Source organism: Sciurus carolinensis, chromosome 2, assembly GCF_902686445.1.
Source record: "Sciurus carolinensis chromosome 2, mSciCar1.2, whole genome shotgun sequence".
Taxonomy (NCBI): Eukaryota; Metazoa; Chordata; class Mammalia; order Rodentia; family Sciuridae; genus Sciurus; species Sciurus carolinensis.
In genome coordinates, this window is record NC_062214.1 from 107,133,800 (window position 1) to 107,147,016 (window position 13,217).

The window sequence follows — 13,217 nt, forward strand, 5'->3', positions numbered from 1 at the left end:
TCTGTGTCTCAGTTTTCTCATTTGTAAAATGAGGTTAATAAAAAGCCTCATTTCCCAATGGTATTGCAAAGTGTTTACTGGCACATAGTGAGTTTTCAAAAAGCTTTTATTATAAGTCATTACTATTAGTTAGCTGGAAAGCCTGTGCAAAGCCACATGGTTGCTAACTTCTGCCCTCAGATCTTGCCAGAAAAACAATCAGCCATTGGCAGACTACACACCAGGGAGGCTAATGAGCACTGATAAAGCCCCAGAGATGCCAAAGCCACCTCTGCTCTTAATGCCTAATGTTGGTGAACATTTAATTTCATTGTACAATGGCAATGGCCGGAACAGAGATGACCTAATAAACCATCACTGTTTTCTTTCCACCCAATTCAGATAAATCTGTGTGTCCTGATCTTGAGGCTCCCCTTCAATATTACTCCAAAAGCTCAGTGAATTTCATACAACCATCCACATTCAACACCAATTGACTCTGGGCTGCAAAGCAGCAGTAGCACTGTCTATGTGACAGATGTCTTACAACATCAGAAAGCTAAGTAATGTGCTGAGTCAGATATTTTCTTCCAAGGAGAAATCATAAATGACTAATGAATGATCTACATGATTCCATTTGAGGGAGCACCACCTGACATCAGAATCTAGCAGTTCTTAAACTAAATTCTATGTCAATATGTCCATATCAGCATCAGAGGGAGGTAGGAAGAGATAGTACCTAGGGGTTCCTAAGGCACTCCTGCCTCCAACTTTTGAAATCCCCCAGGAAGCCCATCAGAACCCTGAATCTGAACACAATTTTCACACTTTCCAGAGGGATAACCTTTCTTCCAACTTTGTTTCACACTCTCAAATCTGAGTCCTAGCCATCCTCCTCCTGCCCTGGGACTTAATAATTTAATTACACCTCCAGGGAGACTTCCTGGTGGAGAGGGCAGTGGGGGCTTCATTTTTTTCTGGCAAACACAATCCTTGGAGGCATGTCCTTTCACAGTCCCCCAAATATTTTAGAGATGTCTGAATACTGAGTAAGTTCAAGGTAGGCACATTCTATTCTCCTGATCCATAAGAACTAGAAGGCTTATAAGAAGAGAAAACATGAGATTATAATTTAAATGTAAAGAAGGTAAAAATGGCAAGATATCCTCAATGCAGTGTAGTGAAAGAACTCTGTAGACTTCTAAGAAAACCATAATTGATGAAAATTGTAGTTGATTTTTTTTTAATTTTAGATTTCTAGAATTTGTTCTAAAGGAATACCCTAAATATAGAAAGACTTACTCAATAAAATCAGTTAAATCTCTAAAACAGTGAGACTCTGGTATTTGCATCATTGCAGATCCCCTTGCCCCACCCTGTGTCCCTGGCTTTGTGTTACAGAAGCTCTATTTTGGGTGTCTGCATCAAAGAAGGGGATTCCTCTTCCCCATCCAGTTTTCTAGTCCAAGTCCACCAGCATCTCTCCAGGAGTTCTTTCCCAACACATGAGCTGAGAGATCTGGAGCTCCCTTCTTCCACTCAGCCTTTACTTTCAGGGTAGAAAATTTATTCTGTGTGTGGAAAAAAAAAAAAAAAAAAGAAAGAAAGAAAGGAAAAAAGAAAATATTGAGCCCTTAGAAGATTATACCAAATCCCTCATATGACTGACATTCCCATGCAAGAAGAGGCAAACCAAGAAGGCCAGGAACTACTACTACCACCTATGGACCTGCTTCTAGAGGAGGGGCTGTCATTCTGAGAGACATAAGCTCTAGTCCCTAGCCCCAAGAGTAATGGAACAAAATTTCTACTGTGGGGAGAGGTGGACAAGAACAATGCAGAGATCAAAGGCTTTCTCTAAAGGAATTTACCTTATTTAGAACAGAGCAGGGAAATTCGAGCCAAGGGTAATGTCAAAATTGATGATGACTTTGATGGTAAGCAATTTAATCAATTGGTAAATTGGTGGAAGCTCCAGGATAGCAATAAGCAAAATGGTAAACCAAATAGTTTAACACAGAGGATCAGGGAAAGAGACAGCTGAGAAGAGGCCTCTTGGGGGCTGGAATGAACTTCAAAGGCTACCTCTGCAAAATGACCAAGATTTAATTGACTCAGACTGTGGAACAATTTATGCTCCAGGGTATTTTTGAAAACATTAGAACAATCAGCAAATATTACAGGCTAACAGCTGGGTGTAAAACCAGTAGAGGAAAACTAGGTAAAAGCTCAACAGGGATATGAGATAGACATTTTAAAAGAAGCTGGCTAAAACCTAGGGTAGGAAATGAGGGATTCAGATTGAGCACAGGCCCAAGGTTGTACCTTCTAGAAACATTTAAATCTGCACGTTTTTGATGAAATAAATGTCAGTTAAATAATACAAGTCACTAAACAAGTTAGCAAGTAAAAACAGCAAACAACAATAAGGCACAGAGGGGTAGAAGTGGGGAAATACCTATCCAGAATTGCTACAAAATATTATCTAAAATGTCTAGATCTAAACCAGAAATTAAGACATACCAAGAAACAGGAGAGCTTTACCTACACAGAAGAATAAAAACAATAGAAGTGAACTTTGATAATTATTGTCAGATTTAGCAGAAAAATACTTAAGAGTAGTCATTAAAAATATGTTCAAATAATTAAAAGAAATAATGCTTAAAGGTGGAGGGAAACATAACAATGATTTAATGAAACAGAAAACTGAAAAGACATAAAAATCATTTTAAAAGAACAAAATGGACTTTTTTTATTGAAATGCAATAACTGGAATGAAAAAATTGCTATATAAATTAAATGTAGACTTGAGGTGGCAGGAAAAAAAATAGTGAACTTCAAGGCAAATAATCAATTAAGATTATACAACATGAAAACAGAAAGAAAACTAAAGAAAAATGAAGAGCATCACAGAAATGTACACCAACTTATAAATAATGGGAATTCCAGGGTAAGGGGGGAAGAAAGAAATGAGCAAGAAAAAAATTCTAAGAAATAATAACTGAAAACTTTCCAAACCTAAAAAAACACATGAATTCACACACACTAGAGGATCAGCAAAATCAAAAGAGAATAAATGAAAAACATCCACAATTGAGATATATTAGTGTCAAAATGTTAAAAGAAAAATCTTGAGAGTAACGAGAGAAAGAATTTGCCACATCAAAGACCTTCCCAATTAAATTAGGAGTTATTTCTCAGTGGGAAAAATGGTAGCCAGAGACAATAAGATGATATATTCAAATTGGTAAATGAAGATAAATGTTAGTCAATAATGCCATACTCAGTAAAATTATTCTTAGAAAATGTGGATGCTGCTATCTCAGCTCCTATTCAGTATTTTCCTGAAAGTCCTATCTAAAGCAATAGGGCAAGAAATGAAAATGTAAAGTATATAGACTGTGAAGAAAAAATGTGAAATTATCTTTATTCACAAATGACGTGATTTTCTATGTAAGAAATTCCAAGGATTTAACACAAACCCTCCCAGAATAAATAAGTGAACAAATCCACATGTAAGATTCAAAAGTAATATACAAAGTCAATTCCTTTCCTATGTACCAGCAATGAATTATTGAGATTTGAAATTCAAAACACAATACATTAAAACTAGCACCAGGAAAGAAACGCTTATATATAAATCCAACAAAATATAAAGTGTCTATACTAATAAAACTCTAAAACTGTGGTGATGAAAATCAAGGATCTAAAATAATGAGAAAACAACCCATGTTCATGAATAGGAAGACTCAGTTTTATTAAGACATCAGTTCTTCCTAGCTTGATATACAGATTTAATGTAAATCCAATTAAAATCTTAGTTCATGGATATTGATAAGCTGATCGCAAGATTTATATGGAGAAGAAAAAGACCCAGAATGGCCAACATGACAATAAAGAATGAACTTAAATGACTAAGACTACCTGATTTTGATACTTACTATGAAACTATAGTAATCAAGTGTGGTATTAGTGAAAGAGTAGAAATGGATCCATGTAACACAAGAGAGAGCCTGGAAATTGAACATTCACATGTCTAAAAATGGGAACCTATGCTCTAACCTTATACCTTTCACAAATATTAACTCAAAATTAATGGTACACTTAAACAGAAAATATGAAAATATAAAACTTTCTAGAATATCAAATAACATAAAATCTAGGTGGCCTTATGTTTTGCATTGACTTTGTAGATATGGCACAAAAGAATAATTCATGAAATAAAAATGATTAAGTTGTACTTCATTCAAATTAATTTTTTTTTTTTTTTTGCATTAGCTCAGACACTGTTAAAAGAATGAGAAGACAAGCTGAAACTGGAGGAAAATGTTTGCAGGACATCTATCTGATAAAGGACTTGTATCTCAAAATATACAAAGAACTCTTAAAACTCAACAATTAGAAAACAAAGAACCTAATTAAAAGGGCAAAAGATCTGAACTGAAATCTCACCAAAGAAAACACAAAGACAAGCATATGAAAAACGTTCCATGTTAGATGTAATTAGGGAATTGCAAATTAAAACAATCCAATGTCACTGCTCATCTACTGTAAGGACTAAGACTCAAAACATGAATGAAATGCTGACAGGAATATGCTGACAAGAATATGAGGGATTCTCATTTATTGCTAGTAGAACCGCATAATAGTATAGACACTTTGAAAACCAGTTTTTCACAATGTTCAACACAGTCTTGCCATACTGTTCAGCAATTATGCTAAGTACCCAAATCAGTTGAAAACATTCACATAAAAATCTGCATACAAATATTTGGAGCAACTTTATTCATGCCAAAACTTGGACACCACCAGGGTGTCCTTCAATAGGTAAATGGACAAACTTAAGTACACCCAGACAATGGAATATTATTCAGCATTAAGAGTGATCATTGGAGTAGAGGAAAGGGATTGATGGAGAAAGAGGAATGGCAGAAGGGAAGAATGGTAAAATGGCTCTACCCAAACTTTCCTACTTACATAAATGAATAAACTATAGGGACTTCTTATTTATGTATGTCCATAATGCACTAATTTTAAAAAGAAATGAACTATCAAGTCATGTAGAGATGGAGAAAATTTAAGTGCATTTTAAGTGAAGCAGACAATCTTAAAAGGCTATATACTGTATGAATTTAATAATACAATGCTCTGGGAGGAAAAAACAAAGATAGCAAACAAATTAGTGGTTGCTGAGGTGAGGTGAAGGGTGTAGGAATTAATGGTTTAGCAAAGATGATTTGTAAGACAGTGAAACTATTTTACAAGCTAGTATAATTGTGGGTACATGACATTACACATTTGGCAAAACCTATAAAGCTGTATGACTCAAGTGTGACCCCTAAAGTAAACTATGGACTTCTGTTAACATATAAATGAATATTGATGGATATTGGCTCATGAATTATAACAAATAAACTATGCCAAAGCAAGATGCTAATAATTGAAAAAATTTAGGTTAGGGATAAAAATTACATGTAGTTTGTGTTCATTTTTTTCTTTAAACCTAAAGCAACTCTGAAAAAATAGTATACTGATGTTTTTAAATTTTTAAAAATCATGCTGCCATAAAAATATTTCCAAATAAACAAGGCAGAGACTTTGTTGCCAACACACCAGTCTTTTAAGAAACATGAAAGGAAGTTGTTCATTCCAAAAGGAAATGATCCAAATGACAACTCAAATCCACACAAAGAAATAAAGATCAGAGGAAGAAGTATATACATGGATAAATATAACATACTGTATAGGAAAAAGTCTTTCTCTAATCTTTCAATTGATTTAAAAATATGAAGCCACATATAACTAATTATAAAATTGAACTTCTAACAGAAAGATGCCATATATATGACATTAATAACATAAAGAGAAGAAGAGAGCAACACTAAAGCAAAGTTTCTATATGTAATCAGATTGGAGGCTGATGTAAATGAAAACTTGATATACAAAACAAATGAAATTAAGCACTGCTTAGAAGGGAAATTTATGTTGCACATAACTCTATTACAAAATAAAAGATTTCAAATCAGCTACCTGATAGTCCACTGTCAGACACTGGAAAAGGAAAAGCAATGTAAACCTAAATCAAATAAAAGGAAGAGAAAAAAATAAAGATTACAAAAGAAATTATTGAAATGAAAATAAGAAAAATATAAAAAATGAGTTTTTGAAAGTTCAATTAATTGATAAATATTTAGTTAGACTGAAAGAAAAAGAAAAAAATTAATAAAATCATGAATGAAAAGGAGATACAATTATAGAACTTAGAACAGTAAAAAATTATAGAGGAATACTATAAACAGCTCCATGCATAATCGGGGTCTTCCAGAGAATCGAAACCAACAGGATATATAGAGATATATACAAAGAGATTTATTGTGAAGGACTGGGTCATAAAATTATAGAGGCTGAGAAGTTCCACAATCTCTGCAAGATAGAGACCCAAGTAAGCAATGGTCTGGCTCCACTGCAGACCTCAAGACCTGTGAACCAGGAGTACTTAAGTCCAAGGGCAGAAGATGGATAGATTGGCACTTTCATTGTAACACTCTTCTTTAAAAAAATTCAATCAGAAACTTTCTAACATATTCCCAGGCACCAGCTCCCACCCACGGTTCTGGTACAAGCCACCCTCAGAGGTGCTGAGCAAATGTTATGACTAGATTGCCACAGAAGGAAAAGCAGGGATCACTGAAGGCTTCCAGTCTCCCTAAACCTTGAAGCAAGGAATAGTTTCGATTTTGTTTCCTCCATCTCTTATTCCAACCCATAATATAGGCCATTCTGTGACTCCTTGCGTTCCTTTTTTACCTGAATATTAATGTGGTGTCCACAAGAGTGAACTCCAACTGTGACCTTTGGAGCTGAATTGTCCTTAGTCATACCTTACTACACCTTCCTGGAATCGAAAATTACAGAAGCATTTGTGGCCAAGGCTGGTTAGTATCATGTCCTCACTGGCCTCTCCCTGCTGTTCATTAAGAGAGGCAGGTCTGATACAGTGATCCCTGCCATGGATAAAGATGTGTAGGTTTATATCCTGTCTCTCTCACTTATAAACTATGTGATCTTAAGTCAGTTCTTTAAGAGCAAATAGTTGGATTTGGCAAATAGTTTTCCAAGAGAAAACAGATTGAAGAAAATGATCCCTCCCTTCTTTTCTAACACTAAATATACTGAAATATTTTTAATGCACATATTTTTATTGGTACATGATATTTATACCTAACAGTGGAATTTGTTGTTACATATTTGTACATACACTCAGCATAATTTGGCTAATATCATTCCCTAGTAATCCCCTTTCTCTCCCTTCTCTCTCCCCTCTGGTCCCTTTCCTCTTTTGATCTCCCTTCAGTTTTCATGAGATCCCCCTACCTTTCTTTCCTTTTTCCTCTCTCACATCCACATATAAAAGAAAACATATGACCCTTGACCTTCTGAGTCTGGCTTATTTGGTTTAACATGATGGTCTCAAGTTCCATCTATTTCCCTGCAAATGACATATAATTTCATTTTTCTTTATGGCTGAATTTTACTCCAATGTGTATATATACCACATTTTCTTTATCCATTCATCTGTTGATGGACATCTAAGCTGGTTCCAGAGTTTGGCTATTGTGAATTGTGCTGCTATAAACATGGGTATGCATGTATGCCTGAGTATGATGACTTTAATTTTTAGGACAAATACTGAGCAGTGATATAGCTGGGTAATATAGTCATTCTATCCTAGTGTTTTGAGGAACCTCCATACCGATTTCCATAGTGGTTGAACTAATTGATAATCTTGCCAACAGTGTAAAGTGTTCCTTTTTCTTCACATCCTCTCTAGGATTTATTATTGTGTTCTTGCTGACTGCCAGTCTGACTGGTGTGAGATGCAATCTCACTGGAGTTGTTTGTTTGTTTGTTTGTTTTGAGACTGCATTTTTATTTATTGTACACAAATGGGGCACAAATTTTTGTTTCTATGGTTGTGCACGATGTAGATTCACACCATTTGTGTAATCATACTTGTACATAGGGTAATGATGTCTGACTCATTCCACCATCTTTCATACCCCCAACCATTCCTGCCTCTCATTTCTCTCTACATAATCTAAAATTCCTCCATCCTTCTCTCATCCCCGTTATGTATCATCATCCACTTATCAGGGAAAACTTTCAGCCTTTGGATTTTGGGGATTGGCTTATTTCACTTAGCATGACATACTCCAATTCCATCCATTTATCTGCAAATGCCACAATATTATTATTCTTTATGCCTGAATAATATTCCATTGTGTGTATATACCACAGTTTATCTATTCATCTTTTAAAGGGCATCTAGGTTGGTTCCACAATTCAGCTATTGTGAACTGAGCTGCTATAAACAGTGATGTGGTTGTTTTACTGTAGTTTGCTGATTTTAAGTCCTTTGGGTATAAATCGAGGAGCAGGATAACTGGGTCAAAAGGTAGGTCCATTCCAAGTTTTCTGAGGATTCTCCACACTGCTTTCCAGAGTGGTTACCTCAATTTGAAACTCCACCAGCAATGTAAAAGTGGGCCTTTTTCCCCACATCCACGCCAACATCTATTATTGCTTGTGTTCTTGGTAATAGCCATTCTAATTGAAGTAAGATGGATCTTAGAGTTGTTTTAATTTTCATTTCTCTAATTACTAAAGATGTAGAACAATTTTTCATATATTTATTAATCACCTGTACATCTTCTGTAAAGTATCTGTCCAGTTCCTTGGCCCATTTATTGATTGGGTTCTTTGTATTTTTGGTGAAAATTTTGTAAGTTCTTTATAAATTTTGGAGATTAGTGCTCTATCTGAAGTGCGTGTGGAAAGGTTTTCTCCCACTCTGTAGGCTCTCTTTTCACATTATTGATTATATTCTTTGCTGAGAAAAAGCATTTTAGTTTGAATCTATTCCATTTATTGATTCTTCCTTTGATTTCTTGTGCTCTGAGAGACTTGTTAAGGAAGTCTGGTCCTAAGCCAACATGATGAAGGTTCGGATTTACTTTGTCTTCTGTTAGGTGCAGGGTCTCTGGTCTAATTCTTAAGTCCTTGATCCATTTCCAGTTGAGTTTTGTGCAGTAAGAGGTAGAGGTTTAATTTCACTTTACTGCATGTGGATTTCCAGTTTTCCCAGCACCATTTGTTGAATAGGCTATCTTTTTTTCCATTGTATGTTTTTGGCTCCTTTGTCTAGTATGAGGTGACTGTATTTATGTGGTTTTGTCTCTGTGTCTTCTATTCTGTATCATTGGTCGGCCTGTCTATTTTGGTGCCAATACCATGCTGTTTTTGTTACTATTGCTCTGTAGTATAGTTTGAGGTCTGGTATTGTGATACCAACTGTATCACTTTTTTCTGCTCAGGATTGTTTTGCTTTCTCTTTTTCTATGAGGAATGTTATTGGGATTTTAACTGGAATTGCATTGAATCTGTATAGTGCCTTTGGTAGAATGACCATTTTGACAATATTATTTCTGCCTACCCAAGAGCATGGGAGATTCTTCCATCTTCTAACATTTTCTTCAATTTCATAAGAGATGAATACAAATGCATTAGATTTATGCATATTGATTTTATATACTGCTACTTTGCTGAATTAATTTACTAGTCCTAGAAGTTTTCTAGTGGAGTTTTTTGGATCCTCTAAATGTAGAATCATGTCATCATCAAATAATGACAGCTTGAGTTCTTCTTTTCCTATTCATATCCCTTTAATTTGTTTGGTCTTTCTAATTGTTCTGGCTAGTGTTTCAAGGATGTTGAATAGAAGTGGTGAAAGAGGGTATCCCTGTCTTGTTCAGTTTTTAGAGGGAATGCTTTCAGTTTTTCTCCATTAAGAATGATGTTGGTTGTGGGCTTAGCATAGATAGCCTTTACAATACTGAGGTATGTTCCTTCTATCCCTATTTTTTCTAATGTTTTAAGCATGAAGGGGTGCTGTATTTTATCAATGCATTCTTAGCATCTATTGAAATAATCATATGATTCTTAACTTTAAGCCTGTTAATGTGATGAATTACATTTATTGATTTCTGGATGTTGAACCAACCTTGCATCCCTGGGATAAATCCCACTTAATCATGGTGCACTATCTTTTTAATAAGCTTTTGTAGTAATTTGCCAGCATTTTCTTAAGGATTTTTGCATCTGTTCATCAGGAATATTGGTTTAAAGTTTTCTTTCCTTGATGTGTCTTTGTCTGGTGTGGTTATCAGAGTGATACTAGCTTCCAAACTAGTGATACTAGTTTGGAAGGGTTACCTCTCTTTCTATTTCCTGGAATACTTTGAGGAGTATTCGTATTAGTTCTTCTTTAAAGGTCTTGTACAATTCAGTTGAGAATTTATCTGGTCCTGGGCTTTTCTTGGTTGGTAGGTTTTTGACAGCTTCTTTTAATCATTGCTTGAAATTGATCTGTTTAAATTGTATATGTCTTCCTGATTCAGTTTGGGAGAATCATATCTCTCTAAAAGTTTGTCAATGTCTTCAACATTTTTATTTTGTTGGATATAGATTTTCAAAGTAGCTTCTAATTATGTTATGTATTTCAATGGTGTCTTCCCTTTTTCATCATGAATTCTAGTAATTTGAGTTTTTTCTCTCCTCTTCATTAGTGTGGCTAAGGATTTATCAATTTTGTTTACTTTTTCAAGGAACCAACTTTTTGTTTTGTCAATATTTTGAATTGTTTGTCTTGTTTCAATTTCATTGATTTCAGCTCTGATTTTAATTATTTCCTGTATTCTACTTTTGGTGTTGCTCTGTTCTTCTTTTTCTAGGACTTTGAGATGTAATGTTAGGTCATTTAGTTGTTGACTTTTTATTTTAATGTGTGAGCCAAATGCAATGAACCTTCCTCTTAGTACTGCTTTCACAGTGTCCCAGAGATTTTGATATGTTGTATCATTATTCTCATTTACCTCTAAGAATTTTTTTTATTTGTTCCCTAATGTTTTCTGTTGTCATTGCATCATTCAATAGCATATTATTTAGTCTCCAGGTGTATGAGTAATTTTTGTTTGTTATTTTATTGTTCATTTCTAATTGCATTCCATTATGGTCTGATATGATACAGGGTAGTATCTCTATTTTTTTTTTTTCTATTTACTAATGGCTTCTTTGTGGCATAGCATATGGTCTATTTTGGAGAAGGATCCATGAGCTGCTGAGAAGAAAGTGTATTTGCTCAATGATGGATGAAATACTCTATACATTCTTGTTAAGTCTATGTCATTGATTGTATTATTTAATTCTATAGTTTCTTTGTTCAGTTTTTTTTGGAGGATCTATCCAGTGGTGAAAGCTATGTGTTAAAGTCACCCACTATTATTGTTTTGATCTATTAGATTCTTAAAATTGAGAAGGGTTTGTTTGATGTACATAGATGCTCCACTGTTTGGGGTTAAATATTTAAAATCACTATGTCTTGCTGGTTTATGGTTCCCTGAAGCAATATGAAATGTCCTTCTTTATCCCTTCTGACTAACTTAGATTTGAAGTCCACTTTATCTGATATGAGGATGGAGACCCCCTGATTTTTACCAATTCCATGTGCAGGGTGTTTTCCCCATCCTTTCACCTTTAGTCTGTGGATGTCTTTTTCTATGAGATGAATCTCTTGAAGGCAGCATATTGTTGGGTCTTTCTTTTTAATCTAATCTGCCAGTCTATGTCTTCTGATTAATGAGTTTAGGCCATTAACGTTCAGGGTTATTATTGTGATATGATTTGTATTCCTGGTCATTTTGTCTTATTTTTGGTTTTTAACTTGACTTGGTTTCTCCTTTGATTGGCTTTTCCTTTAGGGTAATTCCTCCCTTTGCTGACCTACAGTGTTGTTTTTCACTTCCTCCTAATGAAATATTTTGCTGGGAATGTTCTGTAATGCAGGCTTTCTATTTGTAAAGTCTTAACTTTTGTTTCTCATGGAAATATTTTATTTCATCATCAAATCTGAAGGTTAGTTTTGCTGGGTATAGGATTCTTGGTTGGCATCCATTTTTTTTTTAGAGTTTGAAATATATTGTTCCAAGTCCTTCTAGTTTTTAGGGTCTGGACTGAGAAATCTGATATTCATATTGGTTTCCCCTTATCTGTAATCTGATGCTTTTCTCTCGCAGCCTTTAAATTCCTATCTTTATTTCGTATGTGAGGTATTTTCATTATAATGTGCCTTGGTGTGGATCTGTTGTAATTTTGTGCATTTGGTGTTCTGTAAGCCTCTTGTCTTTGATTTTACATTTTATTCTTCAGATTTGGGAAATTTTCTGATATTATTTCTTTGAACAGTTTGTTCATTCCTTTGGTTTATATCTCTGTGCCTTCCTCAATCCCAATAATTCTTAAATTTGGACTTTTCACTATATCTCATAATTCTTGGAGGTTTAATTTATGATTTCTTACCATCTTCTCAGTGTTTTCAACTTTACTTTCAAGATTAAATATTTTGTCTTCATTGTCTGAGACTTTGTCTTCCACGAGATCTATTCTGTTGGTGATGGTTTTTATTGAGTTTTTAATTTGGTTTATTTCTTTCATTTCAAGTACTTATCTGTTTTTTTCAGAATTTCTTTATCAAAGTGTTCTTGCTTCCTGCATTTGCTCTTTTAACTGTTTATTGGAGTGATCATGCACTGCCTGCATTTGCTCTCTTATCTCATCTTTTGCTTCACATATCATTTTAATTATGTAGATTCTAAACTTCTTTTCTGTCATTTCTACTGCCACACTGTCATTGGATTCTATCAAAAAAGCATCTTGGTTTGTTAGGGATAGTTTTTTCCCCTGTTTTTTCTTATTGTTTCTGTATATTCCCCTGTAGCAGTGAAGATCTGAAGTATTGCAGCTTCCTCCCTGTAGGCTTATTGGGACCCTGCAGGTTTCCAATACCTCTTCTTTGAGGGGAAAATCAAAATTAGTAGCACCCAATACAAACAATATGCAGCCCTAAACCAGATAGCCCCTTTAAAGATGTTAACATATTGCAATAATTATTGAATTAGCCTGTTTATCTACAGTATAACCAATAGACTTGCAATGAGCTCTACAACTTCTAGTGTTGAATGAAGAAGATGGAGAGGGTTATAGGATGTAACTGTTAATGGTATAAGAAGTGAGTAAGCAGAGGTACCTGATCAAGGGAAGATTGAGAGCGGTATCAAAAGAAGTTGGTCATCAGCATGAGAAAAGGGAGAGACTCCAAGGAAATAGGTAAATAAAAGGAAAAT